At 36.8% G+C, this 21,452-nt stretch overlaps 1 protein-coding gene across 4 annotated transcripts in view; it reads left to right on the plus strand.

The window, feature by feature from the left end:
* The window catches only part of CAMSAP2 (calmodulin regulated spectrin associated protein family member 2), a 93,589-nt gene that overhangs the window by 26,140 nt on the left and 45,997 nt on the right, over positions 1-21,452 (plus strand). The gene's annotated exons all lie outside the window — the stretch shown is intronic.

A 21,452-nucleotide genomic window follows, 5' to 3' on the forward strand; every position in this document is an offset into this window, starting at 1 on the left:
AAAAATTAAAATAATACCCATATGCCTCTAGGCGTTGAGGGATAATTTGTCTTGTTTTCCCAGAGCATAGGGGAACCGAGAACTTATGTAACAGGGTACATGTGGCTTGGTATTACTGGCTTGTACTGATTATGGGGGAGGGAGAAGGATAATACAGCCTTGCTTGTTCTAACAAGACCTGATGTCTTGATGACTTAAACACAATTATGCACTTTTCGTTCATACGGCTGTAGTGTCAATTATTTTAGGTTCCATTTCTCAAACAACTTTACACTTTTCTTTTGATAGAGAAGATAATACCTTTCTGATTACTATAGCTTTTTTTTTCAGCTAAGGTGGGACCTTCTAGTTCATTGCAGCTTATTTGACTCTTCTTACCATCTTAGATTTAGAGGGAGAACTGATCACTCTACTCCTGATTCATCTTCTTCCTTAGCTACCTTTCCCACAAATTTTTCATTCTCTTCAAACCTGATCAGTGATGAGGTTTTTCTTCCAGGCCATTGGTAAAAATAGTAAGAGATGGCAAGCTGATAACTCAACCCTGTGGTGTTTCTTGGAAAATGCACCTATTAATTGCTGAACCTGTGCTCAGAGTTGCATTTTCAGCTTAGTTGAACAGATTATAAATCAGTTTAATTTATCCATCATTAAAATTTCTGTTTAATCAGAATGTATTAGTATCAAGTTAGATGCCTTGCATTCATAATGACAACCTTACACTTTCCAGTTACATTTATAAGTGAATTTTTAAAAGTAGCTTATGTTTTATAAATCCATGTTTTAATTAGCATTCTCTATTACTTTTTTAAATAAATCAAGCTACTTGTTGACTCTGAGATTATTTTGTATGAGACCAGAAGGAGGATGTGAGGCCTTAAAATTTTTTGTATTGTCTGTTGACTTTCAAAAAGAAAAAATCAATTGTTTCACTACTTCTAGTCTTTTGGAATGTTCCCAGCATTCTTAGAGTTACAGAAAGAATAGCTCGATATGTACAGAGCTCCTCTTTAAATCCTTCTGTAATTTTTAAAAGATAATATTTTTTTCTTTCCTTATTTGCTCTAGACTCTAAGATGAAGACGTAGGTTATGCATGAAGTTGGCAGACTTGCAGATAACCCAAAGGCAATCAATAATTAATATACTTTTTGGAAGACAAACTTAGAATTCTCTTGAAAAAAGTGAAAGATACTAGTATCAGCTTGCAGGTCACCATGTATACTTGTAATAGAATTGAGATGTTTCTCTGCAGCCATTATTTCTTATCCTTAAACACAGCAAGTGTCCTCAGTCATCAAAGAAATGAGCTACTAACCATCTTTTTCAGGCTGAAACCTTGGACAGCAGCACAAAAGACTACCAGCACTTACTGTCATTTTAAAAGGCACTGCATACACTGGGGTGATAACTGCATGGCTCTCCTGCCAGTTACGTCGCTTCCTCCTGTATGGAGCTCTTGGTTCATACTTGTTTTTGCATAATATACATCTTAGCTACGGTCTTGAATGAATAAATTAAAGTTAAAATCATGCAAGACTGTTCTTATATTACTTTAAAATACATTATTTTTTGATGGATTGTCCCTTTTGCTGTTTTATTCAAGCTGCAGTCTTCTAGATTTTTTTTTCCTGCTAGTTATTTTATCAGGAAAAATACCATTTTTCCAGTATAACCACTGACTAAATTTGCCTTTAAGTTTTCCTGAAGGCATACACTGCCAATTCCTTGTTCTTTGCATTGCTTCTGTACTTTTGCCAACCCTTCTTTGAAAAGAATTTAAAATATGATCTGAATTTGCAAGTTTAATCCTAGTCAAATGATATTTTGTTTTCATCTTTTGTTCCACTTATGGGTGGCCTATATTGATCTTCTGCTGGTTATTTATTTTACAAATTCTTTCTTGTAAAAGTTCTTACAAGCATATTGGCCATAGTTGCTGGACTAGAGGAGACTGAGCCAAATTCACTCCTTTGCCAAAGAAAAGGCTGAAGTGCAGACCAAATAGCTATGGACTCTGATGAGCTTCCTTCCTGAGCCAGCACATATTGAGAATAGTTCAAGGCGGCCCTCAGGAAGTATGTCTGAGGGAATATGGGAGAGTTTAGAGGGCTCAGGATGGGAACTGGATCTTTTGGGAGACTCAGAGTGGCTGAGTGGAAGGAGAGGTGAAGTTACTCCTGAGACCGGAGCACACAGTCTATCAATCAACAAAGCTTTGTTGTCATAGAGCAACTTCACTTCTTTCCACTTTCCTCCTTTTTGCTACCTAAAGGTAAACAGAGCCAAGTGCTTGGAGATGCTTCTTGAAAGTGCTTCAGTTATGTTATCCAAAGGGCATCATCAATCTGTGACAACCCCAATAAAGCAGAGACCTCCAGATCTGTGTGTAGGCATGGTGTGAAAAAGCCTATTGCCAGGAATATCTTTTTCTAGAAGGATGATAGTTTCTTTTTTCTCCCACGGCATAACTCCCACTTACCTACCTCTGCTTCTTGCAATGGCATCAGTGTACATGGTACTTTAGCAATGTATTATTTTAATCTATAATCTGTTGGCAACTAGAAATGCCATTATCTCTTAACTTACTGTCATAATTTCTGGGGGCAAAATAATAGATTGTGAATAAAAGAGGAAAATACTATGCTGAAGAAAACTATGGATTATAATAATTGAACTTTTAAAATTTTATAACTTAATCCTAGTCTAGTTATAGATTAAACTGATAACTGATACCAGTTACTAGTATTACACTAAGTTCAAATGGAATTCAGTGATAAAATGCTTAAGCAAAGGTTAGGTTTGAGAAGTAACAAGGTGAAAATGAAGCTCTGTGGTGCACAGCTCAGGGGAATACCTTCCTTTGAAAAGTGTTGGGTTGCTGTGCACTATATGAGGGGGAGAAAAGTTTTTCTTCGTTCTTGTTTTTTTTAATCATCAAAGTATAGGACCTACAGAACAAGGAAATTGCTTTTCTTTTCCAATTTGGCAGTTAAGTATTGTCAGGACTTTTCTTTCAATGCACTGCCAGTAGCACTGTAACTAAAACAGTAACAGGCAAGGGTCACAATTTGCTTTTCTTTGAGCCCTTTCTATTAGAATAGCAGGTCCCTATGCAGGAAAGATTGACTGGAAGTCTTCTATTTACAGAATAACTGATATTTCCAAATGGGAATATTTGTTGAGAGTGTCAGAGGCTTTCAGAGAATTTAAAGTATTGCTGGAGTATGAGGAAAAAAAATCTTCAAGTGGGGAGTGAGTTTTTTTACTCAACATTATCTGAAGCCTGAAAATATAATATATACTGTCTCAGGGTGTACACTTTCCCTAAGAAAAAATAACGTTATGTAAATCTATATTAAGATATTTGAATTACTAGAAAATAGAAATGAACGTGTATCCCAGATTTTATCTCTATTTGACCTGAAATGGTTATTACCAAACTTCTCCAGGAGGCCTACTATTAGAAGAACTAATCTAAAAATAACAGCAGAATTGTAATTTGTCTGGCGTTTTAATGTGACAAATACTTCAACAATTGTGCAAAATTGTATGATGTACTTAGACTTTAAAACTGCCACTCAATTTCGAGTTGAAAAGGCTGAATGTTTTTATGCAGATAGTATTTACTAAAACAACATACCAGGTTATTTCCTTTTATGAACCTGTCCAGATTCATTCCAACTGAAATTGAAAATTAAGTTTTACTTCTTGTTTAAAATGTGTTTACAAATACTGTGACATGCTAATCAGTGTTTTCCACAGTATTTTTAGTGGAAGAAATTTCAGAGAGCTTAATCTACAATTCTTAGATGTTGAGGTTATTCTTCCTTTAACACCTGTCCCACAATTTCACTTGTTTTGTCTTCATTTCATCCCAAACCGTGACACTTTTCTTTAAAAGAACTATTTCACTCTAGGTGAATTAGGTTATTTCTTTATCTAAAATCCATTTAAGTTTAATACAATATATAGTTAATACAAAAAAAAAAAAAATACTTCCAGTCAGCTTACTCTGCTGCTTTTGTCTTAGTCTTAGGGCGTGAGCTGCATGATTCAGGATGGGTTTGTTTTCAGTTTCATGGTAATGCTACTGGATATTAATTAGTGATTTGCCAAATATTTTAAGTAGGTTTCTCTTAGTTTTAGAATTTTTCAGGAGGTTAGTTTTATAACAGCATTGGAATGACTGTTCCCTAATGTAATGGGGGGGAGAGGAAAGGGGAAAAAGTGACTTAGGCTTTTTTCTGTAATTCATGTCACAAACTATACAAACAAGTTCTCTGCCTCATATCCTTTTATCTCACATCTGAAAGTCTTGCCTTTTCCATACACATTGAAAGTAATCGAACTCATTGGAGCTATCAAGCTCTACACACTTTGAGTGGAATTTTATTTTATTTCTGTAATTTTAAACATTAGTTTTTGTTACGAACTGTTTGACAACTTCTTAACTTGTTTAAGTCCAAGATTCTGTCTCAAAGGTTAACTTTAGCACTTGCTGCTGTGAAAAAGCATTTCACAGTAGACTCTGATATAGTTACAGAAATTGTTTTTGCAATCTTATTAGCTGCATTTGCATAAGCAGTTTGAACATTGTTATATATTGAAAGCTAAATAATATTTTGAGGTGAAATTTGAAAGCTTTGTATGTCAGTGTTTTTCCCTGGATTAGATTGTTATAAATTTCAATATGCAATAAAGAGTGCTTAAGGTAGGGCTGCTTACTATTTCAGTGAAATATTTATTAAATTAATCAAATATAGAATAAAATCTGGAGACTGAGTGAGAAGACTAAAATTGGGCCTATATATATTTATTATTATTTGTATGTTTTTGTTAAAGAATTATATATTTTATCTCATCAAGGAGCGTATTTTACCATAATTATATTGCAGTATATTTGCAAATATGAATATAGTCACTATTATATCTTGGCAGTACATTCATTATCAGTAATTAGGAGAGAGTTTAAATTGTTTCATCCAGTGTCTCCCTGAAATACCAGGGTATAACAGCAAGTTTTCATGTTGGTTCAGGGTAACAGTGGAATGAAAAGGTCCCAAGTTTATAAACAGCTGAACAAGACTTGTTAGGTAAATGTCTGGAACAATAAATGACTGGTGTTTGTAACAATTGATTACTCTGTAAAAATAATCTGTTTACAAACAAATTTTTACTGTAGACACCAGTATCTGTAAAAACTAAATTGGGAATATTATTTCTGTAACATACTGCACACAAAAAAAAAGGTAAAAAATTAGTGGCAATGCCAAATACTGGAAAGCTAGGAAAAGCCAGAGTGACATTTTCATTTGTAGTCTTGGGACTCTGGTGTAAGCATGATGTTAGCCTCTGAATACGACAACCTGTCTCATTCACATCCCAAAGGGATGATGCTGTTTGAATGACCGATTCATTCTCATTGTTTAAGGCCTGTTATAACATTGTTTGCTACATGCATATAAAGTTACTCTGACGTCTTATTCCTATAGATAGAATTGTGTGTGTAAATGTGTGTATATAAACAAACACGGAAGTGTTACTGGGCCAAATCTACACTGAGAGAAGTAAGATGTTAAGAATGTCAAGAGCCTTAAGTTTTAGTTCATTTAGCATTAGGTAGCACTTCTAGTATGTTAAAACTGGCTTCTACTGACTTTTTACTATGGCTACAAAATGAGGTGTCACTACTTCTATGGCAGACATGACCACCTGAAGACAAACATCCAGAAGTTAAAGGTCACAAAATTACTGAACATCGAAGTGAAGCTGTGAGCATTGAGCTAGCTACCAGCAGACTTCTGAAATCCTTTTTTCTTTTTTTCTTTCATTCCCCCCTTGCCCTCCCATCATAATCTTAACATAGCAATAAAACCAAGATCTGACATCCTGTTGCATGGAGTTAGATGAGCATGCACTTCAGTTGTCATCAGAACTTGTAGATACACAGTGTGGATCTGTAGTATTTGATTTAATGGAGTAACTGATGGAGTAGGCTGCATATGCTGTGTACATCATTTAACGGATGAGAAGCATTTGCAGATTGGTATTTTGCATACCCTTAGTGGTGAGGCTTAAGGTATCTTGGATTTTATATCAGCTTGTCCAGATTAGTATGTTTTAGTGACTACATCCTTGGTTTGCTAGGGCCAAAACCTAATTTTTCCAGTTCTTGTCCCCATCCTACACTATGACATTCTTTTCACTTTTGTTCAAAACCCAAAGAGTTAAGATAAAGACAACATTCAAACTAACTTTTATATTCTGTCATTGATATACCTAGAACTGCCAAAAGAATTTATAGGTTTTGTAAAGAGAATCCAGTATAGTCAGGGATTAATTCAAAAGCTATTTTAAAGGTCATGTTAATGAATGATAAAAGTATTTTAAATACTTTCCAAGTAAAAAATTTGAGGAATCACTACTATTATCTTGCATTTCCTTTATTTTGAACCATTTCATAGTCATAGTCAAAGCTGTCTGTTACATCAGTGTGGTCCAGTTTGGTGCCAGCCAGCCCACATCCTTGTCTTCAGTGGGTATGGGAAACAGGTATCTGAAGAGCAAACTCTGTTCAAAGTGCTTCCTGCTACGCCTGTAACATCCCAGTGCACAGCCTGATTTGCTGCTCTCATGCCTGGGTGAAGGATGGAGCTGGACACGGATTTCCTGTTGTTTGACTGCACATTCTGGGATGGTACAAGGAAGTTGCAGGCTATAATGCACAGAGAAGAAAGGAGTGAGGGATGTTAAATTTCTCTTGTCTGTAACAGCTGCTCCGGTTGAACTCTGTGCTTTTTCGTTGGAAGTGCAAAACTGATTTTGTTTTGCCGATTTTTTTCAGTATGAGTAACTTGCATTAAACAGCTACTTTCTCATTTGCAAAAGACACAGTCAAAGTTATTTGGATTTGATACTTCATTTTGAAGTACCTGAACTGCGTAGCAAGTGTTACACCATATGCTTTTTGATGGTCAGTATTTTGCCCCCAAGTACAAAGAGGATAAACAGAAATAGGGCCAGACACTGTAGGAAGCATGTGCACTACTATGGATGTTCTTGTCAGTTTATCTTAATTGGTTTTATCTTTTTGTTTGTTTTTTTTTTTTTTTTTTTCTTTGCAACAATGTGAAAATTTGAAATTTCCTTTATGAAATGCAGCTCACTTTAAATACAGTGATGATTACAGGTGCACGTGTGATTGGTCTCCATCAATAATTACAAGCTTGTGAAATAGTTCCTCAGTCAACTGAGATCTCTCACTTCTGCCTCTCTACCTTTCATCTGTTGTGGGATAGTAAAATAATGCTTTAATATATCTGCTGTAGTTGCATTTTATATACTAGGTACACGTTACTTACTGGAAGCTAAGATCTCATGGGCCCTCAGGTCAGGGAGAAACCATGTGTACCATCTGTAGGCTTGGCATTCGTCTAGTCTGTATTGCTTCTTGGGGCTTTATAGTGCCTCTTTGCCTTGCTTGGTATGTGTGCATACAGATCCAACATATAACTTGGAAAAGACTTTTTATTATAGTTCTTAAGTAATATGTCTCAAAATAGCAACTATTCCGTGTTTGAGGATGAATACAGTGAGCTGTATGTCCATGTTAGGAATGATTTGAAAAATAATTACAAATGGTGTGTTTATTTTTAATGCGGGATAATTTATTAAAATTAGAATGTTTTGGCAGCTTTTGATTATGCCTGGATGTAAAGAGCAGGGAAAATGATAACAAAGTTCTTTCGGAAATGCATTCTTAATAGTAGATGCTGTTAAGAATGGTAGGGAAAAAATCCAGTGCCAAAGAGTTAGCTATGTGTGATCATTGACTTTGTAGTCAAGTTTCCCATAACATAAACATATGACTGATAATACTGCAAAATGTTACAATTCAAGTGGAAATTACCTAAGAGAACAGCAGTAAAGAAGCAATTATAATGAGTAACCTTTATAATCTGGAGCAGCAAAGAGATGAGGCGAAAAAATAAATTGAAAAGAATTCTGGAGAGTAACATCATCTGTTTTCATGCTTTGCTTGGAATGAATATTTAATGGCAACTTCAGAAAAAACCTCTGTGTAATTTTAACACTTTATTGTGAAGTTTCCTGTAATCTTGATTACCATGAAAATGCTGCCAATGACAAATGCACCAAAGGACTGATTAGCATCGAAATCTATATCACTTGGCATGCAAATGTATGAAATTTGGGGAGTGCATTTGTATTACTTCATGGCTATATATAAGAGTAATCAGTTTTGCCAGCTATGGAAAAGTATAGGAAATAAGCAAATAAAAATCCTCATTGTTATTATAATAGAATACAATATTAAGAAATGAGAAACCAACTGAGCAACAACAGTTTAGTTTACTGTTATACCTCCTATATGGCAGAGTAATTAACATTATTAAGCAAACTCGAAATTATCTAAACTATGTTATAAAGTACATTTTAAAATATTGACAAGCTTTAAATACAGATTAAGTTCTTCTGCCCAGTCTTTTATATCTATAATGTGTACTGTAAGGCTTTTATTTAGCAAAATTGCTTACTGATTTGGATTTATCACATATTTTGGGTGATCAGGTAGACACTGTAATGTATATCAGGTAGACAGGTAATGTATATTGCCTGTTACTGTGACCAGTAAATGTGCTGTGGTATTTCTTCTTTAGTGAGAATTATATACCAGCTTTTCTAATAGTGTCCATTCCATCTTGTACTATCACAATGTTGATTTAATTAACTTATTTATTTAAACACTACAGATTGACCTGCCTATGCAGACAGCCAGCTCTGAAGTTCGGTAAAATTTTTATTTGGGTAGTTAGGTAACATAAGTTACAGATATTGCCTTCAATTCTAATATAACGTACTTGAAGCCAATGAATTTAGATTGGATGCTAAAATGTCCAGTAATGTGTCTCACATGTAGTTCAGGCAAGTTTCTCAATAATCATCCTTTCCCATTTAAGGATTATGGGATTACAGAGTTTGGATGTTTGAAAAGAAAGATCAGATGTGAGTCAATCTATAATTTCAATGAGAAGGAGGTGTGGGAAAAAAATCCAAACGAGCAACACAGATTTAAAACACAGCAAAATAAGGCATTCAGAAATTAAGAAAAAAATGGGGAAACAATGATTTCTACTTTTCTTTGCTTTATGTAGTCTGATCCCACCAAAAAATCAATTAAGTTCTTGCAGCAGTACCTCTCCAGAGATTTTGGCCTGGCTTGATGTTGCCTGGTGGAGAAGGACCTGGGGGTGCTGGTCGACAGCTGGCTGAACATGCGGCAGCAGTGTGCCCAGGTGGCCAAGAAGGCCAATGGCATCCCGGCTTGTATCAGGAGTAGTGTGGCCAGCAGGAGTGGGGCGGTGATAGTGCCCCTGTACTCGGCACTGGTGAGGCTGCACCTTGAATCCTGTGTTCAGTTTTGATGCCCTCACTACAAGAAGGACATTGGGTTGCTAGAGCGTGTCCAGAGAAGGGCAATGAAGTTGGCTGAAGGTTCTGGAGAGCTGGTCTTATGAGGAGCAGCTGAGGGAACTGGGGCTTTTTAGCCTGGAGGAGGCTGAGGGGACACCTTATCGCTCTCTACGACTACCTGAAAGGAGGTTGTAGTGAGGTGGGGGTTGGTCTCTTCTCGCACGTTACTAGAGGTAGAATGAGAGGAAATGGCCTCAAGCTGTGTCAGGCGAGATTTAGACTGATATTAGGAAAAGTGTCTTTACTGAAAGATTGTTCAGGCATTGGCACAGGCTGCCCAGAGAGGTGGTGGAGTCACCGTCCCTGGAGGTATTTAAAAGATGTGTAGACATGGCACTTCAGGGCATGGTTTAGGAGACGCGGTAGTGTTGGGGTGATGGTCGGGCTTGATGATCCTAGAGGTCTTTTCCAACCTTAATGATTTTACAATTCATTACTCTGCAGTCCTTACTACTCATACCACCTTATTCTCCAACTTTTTCAAACAAAACTGTGCTCAGTTCTTCCAAACGTTCAACACTTAAACTGCACAGCAAAAATTTTGTTCTGTGGTAGCCTTTTGACTCGTGAAACAGTGTAGCTAATCAATCAAACTGCCTGACTCCTGCCAGGAGTCACATGCTTTTAAACACACTACACCCCTACCTATCGTTTGCACGGGGCCTGTGCTGATCCTTCCACGGCAGCATGTGGCATTGCTCATGAGACTTAATGTTTACAGCTGTTGGTCTCTGAAGCCATAATTTAAGGACAGCAATAAAATACTTTCCTGTTCCTTCCCTCCCTTCATCTCCCTTCTCTTCTGGATTAACAAGGTGATTTAATAGTTGGGGTTCATGTATGGGGATCATTCCTCTTGCCGAAGCAAGTATTTCATTACTATGCAAAGGGCTTGTGTGGTTCCTGGACAACATGCACTGACATATCTTGTGCTTCCAGCAGAGGCTTCAAATAATACTATTGGTATTTACTGCTGTTCTTGGAAGCACAGCAAGTACTTACATTCTAGCAATTGCCATCTGAAGTCATTGAAATGTATTATTTTGAAAATGAAAGGATAGGAATTACTGTTTTTCATGTTTATGTATTGTGTTTTTCTGTTCAGCTTTTCCTCTGTTCTGTTTCATTTATCACCCTGCCTTAGGTGGGGAGAATAGGAGGAGTGATATTTTGCTAAAGAAAATAGTTGTTTACTACAGTGTGAATAGGTTATTGACTTTACTGTTTTGAGAGCTACTAATTATGCAGCACCTCCTGGAATAACATTATGTATCAAAAAGGCATGAGGAATGAGAACACAGTTGTATGTTTTGTTGTTTTAATCTTTAAATACACTTACAAACTGGCAGTTATTTCCTTACTAAAGGGAAATGGAGGAGAGAGACTTTTGCAATTCATTTTCATGCCATAAAAAGTATCAGTTTACAGACAGACACCTGTGAAGGATGAGAATGGGCATCATTTTACCTTGGTTGCCAGTTAACTGAGAAGTAGTCTCTAGTTCACAACGGTGTCCTGTTCGGTCTTAATTCTTTGGAAAATAACATTCTAATCTTTTTCTATGTGTAGGCCACAAGGTAGTTACCATTTTCATTTTTAGAAAGAAGATTTTCTTGGAGAGAAAATGTACTTACTGAAGATGGTATCTTACCTATAACTACTTTTCATGCCTTTACCAAAGTAACTTTTAAGAAAAGATTTAGTTACTATTTCACTGACCTTCCCATTTTTGTGAAAAGCTGATAGAAAGACAGTCCGTTGCCATACTAGTACACTGCTTAAATTCCAGATTATTTTCAAAGTGGAGTGATGATTGACAACAGAAGCCTACACCGTAGGTATCCCATTCTCAGCACAACCCTCTTCTGTTTACCAGTCTGCTCCTGTTGGTCTGCAGCAGTTCCTGATCCAGACATATGGCCCCATGCTTAGCAGAAACTTACAGTGATGGGGGCTACAGCCAGATGTCCCATGAAAATCTAGAGCAGTGGATGAAGTGGACATCACTGGGTGCAAGTAATCTATTAAAAAGGATTATTGGTAAGCAGGATCTCTGTGAAGGCATGCAGATTACTCTTTCTTAAGTATAAATTATATACCTGAGTACAGAGTTAGTGGAGAAGATGAAAAAACAGATAATAAAGTTTACAGTAAAATAATTGTTCTATGCCTGTGTGTGCGTACGTATGTGCTTTTCTCTGAAGAAGCCCTACTTTACTTTAGAGGTTCAACATCTGTCTTAAAGCTTGGTGTTTATTCTGGATTAACCAAACAAGTGGAGAGGCTTTTGTGTATGTTTATCAAAACAACCATAATGCACCTTTCCCACTTCTGCTCTAACATCACTGTGGACCATGTCCTTGTTTAGCAGCCACTGTTGTGGCTGGCCTGTCACAATCCTTTAATAAGTAGATGAAAAAATGTTGGTCAGCTGTCTGATTTAGTAATGCTGTTAGTCAGCAGCTTGTCACTTAAAAGGTTTTATTGTGTTAACAGCCATAGAAAAACAGGTTTCTTGTGATCAGTATAATTTTCTGTCTGTTTTAATTTCTTTAATGCTGCTGATAGAGTTCATTTAAGTAGGAGACTAGGAAATTTCTTTTGACCTTGGCTGTTATTTTAGAAGATAGTGTTTGACAAGGTCAGTGTATCTCTCATGTCTTACTGTGCTGTGTTATGGTCTATAAATGTGATATTCCTGTAAACTGTTGAGGAATAGATCAAATAAGTCCTATTCTTAATGTAATTGCCATTACAGTAATGAGTGTGATGACCTTATTTCTCTGTGCTTTGTATGGTTAATAAAGAAATGGCAAGGAAATTATTAGGAGCCTGTTCATATGCAAATGCAGGAAGATTTCATATTATGTTTTCATATAAAAATTGAACCTAGTTTTCATCTTTTTGAAGATAACATGTTGAAATGACTGGACATGTTCTGATTTCTTTAGCCAATATTTTCCTAGGTCAACAAAGCAAGCTAAGTCTGAGAAAGATTCTCATGTTTCTGTCCTAAAAATAGGTTTTTGTACATCAGCAGTTTAACAAAAACTCATAGAAACATTTTATAGGTTCTTTGAGCAGCAGCTTTGTAAAAATATGGTGATATTTGACATGTGACAGAATGTTGTCCCTATGCCAGTCATTAGTGCTGAAGCTAATTTTTTAATCTAAGATGCTAAAAGATACACATTTCCCCAACATAGAATAAAAATACGAATTTGGACCAAGAAGGATAGTCACTTCTCAAAAATGAAGATGAGTTTTGCAACAAAAAAACAAATCTCCTGTTTATAATTAAAAGTTGTCCTTAAAAATGGCTTCCATGAGTAATTTAAGTCTGTATTTTCAGTATTGTATTTTGGCAAGTCTCACATAAGTTGCAGCTGGGAGGCACGTTTCCTGAGGAAATTGAGTAGAATGTAGGAGTTAAAATCTTACTCTGGAAGGCCAGTCCCAGAACTGTGGAGGTGCAACCATCTCACTGTAACATTAGTAAATGAAACATTAAAAAATTACAGGTTTATACATAGGAAAAACAGAGGGAGAATTATAAGGAGTTCAGATGAAAATGTAGGAATGCTATACATTGGCTTTTCATGCGAAAATTCATGCTTGTTTCCCCCTTTTGAAAGAGAGCATCCTGTTTGTTTTCAACTTCTCACACCGTCTTGTAACAACTTAGTTTTTATGTGGTAGGCTGAATTATGCTGGATTAAAGTCTGCATCTTTTTATGCTTTTATTAAAGATAACTCTTGATTTATATTGTAACACAGCAGCATGGCAACTTGCAGTGTTCAGCTGGGCTTTGGGTGAGTTTCAAGTTTTTTAGCAACAATCCTGGAATTCAGCTGGAGTTTTCAATTAATTTGGCTCTACTTTGATCCTTTTTTTGTTTGAGAAAGAGGGAACCACAGTTAACTTCATCTCTCCTTTTGTAGGAAAGCAGTGTTCTGTGTTTACCTTTACTAAAAAAAAAAGCCACACACAAAAAAAAACCCCACAAAAACCAACTTGATAGTGATATGGAGAGCTCAGTATTTGAAGCAAATGAGAGCTACAGAGTCTTTCTCTGCATTTTAATTTAGCCATATATTTACCACGAGGCTGGGATTTGTACTGAGAAGGATACCAGCTAACTCTAACATGATGGAAGACGTTAGGTGGTTGTCCAAAGCAGCTGTACATCCTCCATCCTAGTTGATATTAAAAATTTGACTGGGGAAGTCCTTGAGAAACCTGAGCTAGTTGGACCTGCTTTACGAAGGGGACTGGTCTCAGGTTTTCTAGGTTTCTAAATTCTTTCTTTGAAATTTTAATTGGAGTTCCTCTCCAGCAAATTGTAGAGAATGAGGAACTTCTTACATTTTATCTCAAATTGAGACATATCCTAAATTGCAATGAGTAATCAACCTTCCAATCTCTGTTGTGTCAAACATAGTAATTGAACAAACAAGCATATTGCAGTGTTCATCACTGTAATTAGAGCATAATTTTTCTCTCGCTCTCATTAGTACTATGTGCGGAGGAGTTCATTGTTAGACCTTAGTTCATCAGAAGCCAAAGCCGCTGGGCAGTAGAAGGAGATGTGTTGAGAACTATGTAGAATTTTATCCTCTGTATTACTTTAGGCAAAATCTTAGAAAGTTATTCTTCTAATATCAAGTTGATGGCACGACTTTCACTAAGCGGGTCTTTTCTATTCATTCAATGTTTTAAACCTTATAAGGACTGTGAGATAACGTGAGAGTAACTAAGTAGTTTCATATTAAGAAAAAGGCAAAACAGAAATGCAGGTTAGTCAGACAATGTGTTCTATCAGTTACCTGAGCAACAAAAGCTGCCATTCAAAAATGGCTATCAATATTTAACTGTGGAATGGATTAACTAGAAATCTATGTTGCAAAGTTTCAAAACTAGTCTGCCCTGATAACATGCTGAGCAGTGGCTCTGAGTGGCTTTGTCAGTGGACTTGTAGCACGCTGTGGCGGAGTGCCAGGCTAAGTCATGCACTAAAAAGACATGCCTCTGTTTCCTCCTCCACTCTCATCTCCATGAATTAGTACCCCAGCCCTATGTATATTTTTATTTTGGGACCTCAGCCTCTTTTCTCTCTCTCCCTTTCTGACTTCCTCTCTTATGTACTTACAGCACATCACCCAAACCTGAACTCTTCACCCCACATTCTGTAGCAACCCAGCATGTCTTGCCATTCCTCCTGTATCTCCATGACGAACTGGTAGTTTTCCAGCACTCCTAAGGCTGTGTTCCTTCAGCAGATATTCTGAGATGAACAGGCTTGGATACTTTCTGGTGATAACTGCCTCTGGAGGTGTTTTAGCTGAGCTGCCAGAGAGGTTAAACCACTGCTTTTAATGTCATTACTATGCAGGTATGAGTGAGTCAGGAAGAAGGGGCTACTTTTTATTTATATACGGATAGTTGGTTTATAACCAAAGCCCTGTTTCTCTTTTTCCCACTCCTGTATTCTTCAAAGATTAGTGGAGATTGTTGAAGAAATTCAGATGGCATTTTATATAATTACTGCTTGTTCTTGGTTTAAATGTTCAGAACGTAAGAGCAAGGAGACAGTGCACATGTGTAACAAAATATAAAGTTTTGTGAAGGATTTCTGTTTATCTGGAGAGGATTTACAGTGTGATCTAGGAAAATCCTTAATTATCTGCAAAAACAAAATACTCTGGAAAATTTGAGGCTGGTGCTGTTTGTCTAAATGAGTATAAGTATCTTGTTATCATTTATTCTACATTAATTTCTCATTTTAGTTTAGCCTATCCAACTGCAAGTATTTTATTTTTGAAACACAGAGTACTTGGCATAAAGGCACTGAAGTGCCTTCGTGGTTTTTACCATTAGGCACTGGATTCTTCCAGTAAATAAGATACAGACAACTTCTGGAGTACTTAAGTATATTTAAAAAATAAAAATCAAAGTAGGTAGGGTGAAACTATCAAATATGACAAAACAAAAATAATGTGATCAGCATTGTTTGATGGTTTGTTGTTCCAGTGCATGTCGTGCAGGTATTTTGTTTCACTATGACCTGGAGTGGGGCAAGGTCTCTCTCACTTGGTTATGAGATTCAGAAAGAATCTGGGAATCTCTCTTAACTAGTCAGTTAGGATTGAGTTCCCTAGCAAGCATAATGAGGAAACCTTTGTTAGAAGAACTTAGAAGTATTATCAAAATGCTTAACTCAGGAATATCTATAGTTAACAAATACTTTTTGAGAAGTAAATAACATTTCCCATGTCAGATGTGTATAGTCAGTCAAATAATGTTTTATATATTATGTATTCCTATAATTGATTACTAAATTTAAAAAGGTAACCAAATACAGAGGGTTATAATAAATATTGAAAGTAAGAACTATTCTCTTTACCTTGCAGAACCTGCTACGATGTGTTTAGCATGACTCAGTAATGCCTGTTCTTGCTGAACAAGCATCTTATCAGAGTCAAGCACTTGTTCTTCATGAAAATGCAGTAAGGAGGTAATTCAACATGATCAGTTCACTGCAGGACAAGAATAACTAGACAACTGGGGCTATTTTAGAATTGTGCTAGGCATAAGTACTGTGTGAGGCTAGAGAAGAACTGGGTCAAAAAATCACCAAACAGGGTAGAACTGACTACTTCAGACTGCTCAATTTTCCTGATCAACATCTTTTAAAACTGTTGTTTGTAGTATCAGACTTGTCTTCATTTTACTGTATGAATGTCAGTGAAATGAAGCAATACCTTTGAAGGTTGTAATAGAGTTATCTGTTGGCTCTGCTCATGAATTCCTTCCTCACCTCCTGCAGTATCGAGCCTTGGCCTGTACTTTTCCTGAGCTGGAGTTCTGCTATTTCCCACATAGTTGAGACTTGTAATTTAGGTGGTATCTCATTATGCTAGCAGATTCATTTGAGACTCGGATTATCTAGGGGAGGGTCTTTGGGAAAGGGTGTCTCAGGGCTAAAGCTACTCAGCCCCCTCAAGCCGCATTGTTCACAGAATCTGCAAGAAAGCCAGATTCAGGGATGTGGGTTAGCGAGGTATGGAAGGAGGTCTTCACAGTGCTCTTGGCCCACCTTTTCACTTAGTACATTTAATCACTTACTTGCCTGCTATTTCTGTCTGTCTTTTACTCTGCATATCAGCAACTCTCTTTTCACCTGTATTTTCCTGAAGTACGTGTCTTATAATGGTTATTCCATATGATCAATACCTTCTAGCAGTTACAAAGTCAGCAGCTGGTTTGGTGGGGATGAGCTCAGTCTTAGTTATTGTGTTCTCTTTCTTGTTTTGTTTCTTTCTAGTTATCTTTGCTCTTTCTTGATAACAATCAATCTGTGGTAATAATCATACAAGGAAATGTAACAATAATTTAAGAGCTAATATATACTGGCAGAACGTTAATGGGAATTTCAATTTAAGAAATGTTGCTTACAGTTAGCATTAACAGATCGATTATTTTTAGGAATACACTGAACATTCAATATATCTGTAATCTTAGTGCTTACTTGTATGTAGTATCTTCAGAGCAAGTTTCATCAAGCCCATGGAATTTAATCTGTATGTTGCTGTTAACTGAAGTAACTGGCTGAAGTTACTGGTTTTTACTGTATTGTTAGAAGAATCTGGACCTGAAACCTCTGCTTTCAGCAGGTAGAAAGAGTTGGTTATATGCATAACTACTGATACAGAGGTGATAAAAATATTCCCCCAGCTAATTATAGAGAGCTGATCTCTTCAGTTCGTTACTCAAGTGCCTGATGCAGTATAGGCAAAATCTGTAGGGAATTTAGCTAGAAATGTGTTTATTGTGCAAGTGAGAACTACAGTGTGAAGACCTTTGTTTTTAAATATGACCAAATTCCTTCATAAAATTCGTGCCAAAAAATTCTTGAAGCATGATGAACTTCAATAAGAACAGAAATACATGTTCCTGTTTACAAAAGCCATATTCTGTCAAAGATCAAATCTCTTCTCCAAAGCATAGTGAGATTAGGGGAGTACTTTTTCAACACAAGACTCAAGGAAAGAGTAATTTACCTATATATTTATTTATTTTAGCATGAGGATAACAATTATATCCTGTTTTCTTTCTGCCCCTTTCTTCAAGCACCACAGTGGGAAAGGGTTTTGGCTATGATTTTCCTAAAGGGACAGGTCAAAAGAGAGCTCCTGACTTGAATATCATTTAATAGATTATGAGAAATATCCTTAGTAGTTGGAAATAATATAAAAGCTGTCTCTGATATGCAGTATTTATCCATAAGTATCTGTGTCTACGGCACCTTATACGCCTTTTGCTTAGTACACATTTTAATTAAGTTGTTTGCAGTTCTTCAAGGGAGGTGGAGCAAGCTCTGTAATCAAAGATTAGGCAGACAGCGAAAGCATTAACAGTCATGCTCAGAATCATTTTTCTTCTCCAGTTAAGTAAGCTTCTTACTGAACTGTTCAGCAGTAGAAAATAAAGCTCTGGAACCTACATTACAGGGCAGAAACTAACTAGTAATTACATGAAATTGTAAAGATTAGTAAATTAAAACTCTTGTGTTCTGTGCAGGGTGTAGCTGGGAAAGACAAAACCACCTTTGTGTGTTAGAAAATAAAGTACCTCTTAGAATCCAGCATTTTGTATTTTTTCAATATTTTGTAGTGTGTCATGTGAGACTTCAATACTTTGCATTGTTGTAGTGAAATGATCAAAAAAAAAAATTTTTTTTTTTAATTGGCTTAAACCAGATCTCTGCATAACAGTTTGTGATGTTCACTGCTGATGTGTTGATCTTGAATTTTTTTTTTTTTAAGATACTTCTCTACTGGTTTCACATTCCACTCTGTAATTTAATGTTGCTGGTTTAAAATTATTTCTTAAAAAAATTATTTTTTCAAAATCATGCATCCTTATCCAAATAGTCCTTGCTGCAGTTCTGGATGTGGGAGGTATGTGACAGCATGAAATCCTGCTGGGGCTTTTTTATGCTGCATGTCGGAATGCTGATGTCTTGGAGGAAATAGTAGCATTTAGAGTAGCGTCTTGGTACCAGTCATCAGCAGCTCCTGGGGATTTCTTTCAGGCATAGTATTACAGGCTTGTCCAGAGAAAGAAGATGTTGCTGAACAGCTGATCCTAGCTTCTGCCCAGCTCAGAATGGTATCTGTATTCCGCCTCTCGCCTCCACAAGATATGAAAGGTTGCTTCCTTGTGTCATAGTTCAGTCATAACTGCAGATCCAACTAGTAAAAGTGACCTCTACCTCTTGCTTTTTTAGCTGTTGCTCAGTGAGAGATGTACGGAAAAAATGGAACTTTATTTACTATCAGTAGAACTTTTTAAAAACTGTTGGATTTTTAGAGAACTTTAGCAGTTATGCTGATAAACCCTGTATTTGGAACAGTAGGAAACTATTTTTGTAGTGAAGTTTGTAATTTAGTCTGTCTTGTTGAGCAGAGCGAAGTAAAAGATGTAAAAGAATGCAGTTTGTCTGACTCTTTCCATAATAAGTGGAAGAAAACCAGTAGAGCAGTATACGGAATTAAATAGTTTTTCTTTCTGTACCTCCTTTTTTAAAAAAAAAAAAAAAGAAACAAAACAACAACAACAACAACAACAACAACAACAACAAAAAACCACCGAACCCCCAAAAACCCCTTGCACCTAAAATGGCTGGTGTTGTGTTTTTTATCTTATGTGCTTATTTGCTTGCTTGCAGTTTTCTGGGGGTAAAATGCATAGATGTTAATACTTTTTAGTATTTGTATTAGTAAAGAAAATATTTATAAAATAAAGTTTGGGTTTATGCTAACTGGGAAAAATAGCGATTTTGTAGTTTGTTTCTCAGGATTATAGAGGCACGTTGACTCGAATTCTTCTTATTATTTACTTTTGAGCATCCTGTCTGGATTATAAAGAAAATAATTTGGATTCACTTTTGAGACTCTGAAGATGCTTGTATTTGATAGCTTATATAAAATAAGAGTTGTGACATGGATCCAGTCAGTGTGGGTAAAAGTTTATTACCCTTGGTTTTAATAGTAGAGAGTGTTATCTAAGGTCTTCCCTTTCATTGTTCCCTCTGTTTGCTTAAGTAGTTTGCAGTTCATTAATAATTTGCTAGAAACATTGAAAATGTGACTCGGCTGGCTAGTTGTAAATAATTTAATTTTCTTAATGTGTTTATAATGTATTGAGTATATTGGCAGTTGTAGCAACACTTCGGTGGCTTTCTCTCTCCATCAGCCATCCACTTCATGGGCATGATCGAGTTTTACAGAGAAACTGATGATCCAGTGTGGGAGGTGAAGGCTACTAAATTCTTTCTGGGAGAGTTGCCAGTGACTGCTTTTGTTGCAGGCCAGTCTCAGGGCACAGGCACAGTAGCCAGTGAACTAGTTGTGGATCCACAGCTGGGAAAGGATATTCTGCTTCGAGACCTGCTTGGAGCTTCCTTGTTTGTCAGACCTCAACTGGAAGGCTGTGTCCACCGCGCAGGCAGGGGATGAAAACAGTCCTTCCGTGCAACAGACAGTCCGAGCAGTTCTGGATCAGCACAGATGAGTCTTAGCACACCTCTAGCGGTAACATTCCATATGAGGTTGCTCCTGTGCCTGGCTGGAAAATGTGTTTTGTGCACTACCTCCTCTTGAAAAGCAAATCCAGCACTTTCTGGCTGTTCTAATATCTCCATTTCATTTTCTGGAGAGGTTCTGGAAATGGCACAAGGTTTTAACCCAGGTGCCATTCAGACTAGGCAACAAAGATACAGCAAGGAAAGACCATTAGAGCAATGATCCCTGGATGTCAGTGATGATCCAAGTTTTCCCTTCTTCCTTCCTGTTCTGCACTTGCTAAACTACCCTTCTGCGATCTGAGCTGGAAACTCCTGCAGAACTGCATGGATTTGTATGGCTGACCCAGGCTCTGCAATCCCTCACAAGGTTTTGGGACTTCACTAGTGGTTAATGTGGTGCTCTGAAGTCTCTCTGCACTGCATTTGTTGGGCCAACAAAGGAGTGACTCTTTTGTATTTGTGTATAGAATTGCTATATTTGACACTGGAATGCAGGTTCATCAGGAGGTCATGGGCAACAGTACCTGTCTTTTCCTTCTTAAATACTTTGGGGTGGCAAGAATTCAGCTCCCCAGATCTTTGACCTTTCCTTCATTCATGCCTAAGAGCTTGTTCCAGTAGATGTCCACTAAAGGTCTATAAATAAATTCATAAGGCGGATTAATATGGTGAAAAGAGTTTATTTTGAATAAGTCTATCAATGGTAGCGGGATTGAATTGGTCCAGGTTCTTAGCCTAGCTGCAGTAATGGTGCTGGGGCATGGATGGAGTGTGTGGTAGACAGGTCACATCCAGGGTTTGAAAAGAATAAGCTCACCCCAGGAAGGTTGGCTGTCAGGAGCAGTTTTGTGAGTGTCATTAGTAGATAAAGCAAATATAGTTTGCATTTTTTGTCAAAGCAGCTTAACTACATTAAAAAAAACGTTATCTGCTGCTGCGTGCTTCTGAGGCCAGCATCATCAGTTTCATCAGTGGTGCAAATGCTTAAGGGCAGCACAAAGTCTGGATCTCCTCATCTTTTTCCTGCTGGGAATTCTGGAATAAATGATGTGTATGTACTACCTTAACAGTAATGATTAGATAGCATATTGCTGTGTGACTCGTTGTTCATTGCTGTTGCCATGGCTGTTACAGCTACCTTGTGAGATGTTTATGAATATTTTTTAATAGAATTGAAGTGGCAGTGTTAAGTGTTTGGGATCTTTGTTTGCATCATGAGCTGTGTTTAAAGGCAATGTTTAAAAAAAAAATATTGGCTTTGTAAATTGTTCTGTTTCGTGGGAAATGTTGCTTAATATTTAGAAAGCTGTTGTTCAATCATGAAGCAAAACCAAATCTGTTTAGCTGTAGGCACTGCCTCTACAAACCA

This window comes from Phalacrocorax carbo, chromosome 6, assembly GCF_963921805.1.
Source record: "Phalacrocorax carbo chromosome 6, bPhaCar2.1, whole genome shotgun sequence".
NCBI classification, from domain to species: Eukaryota; Metazoa; Chordata; class Aves; order Suliformes; family Phalacrocoracidae; genus Phalacrocorax; species Phalacrocorax carbo.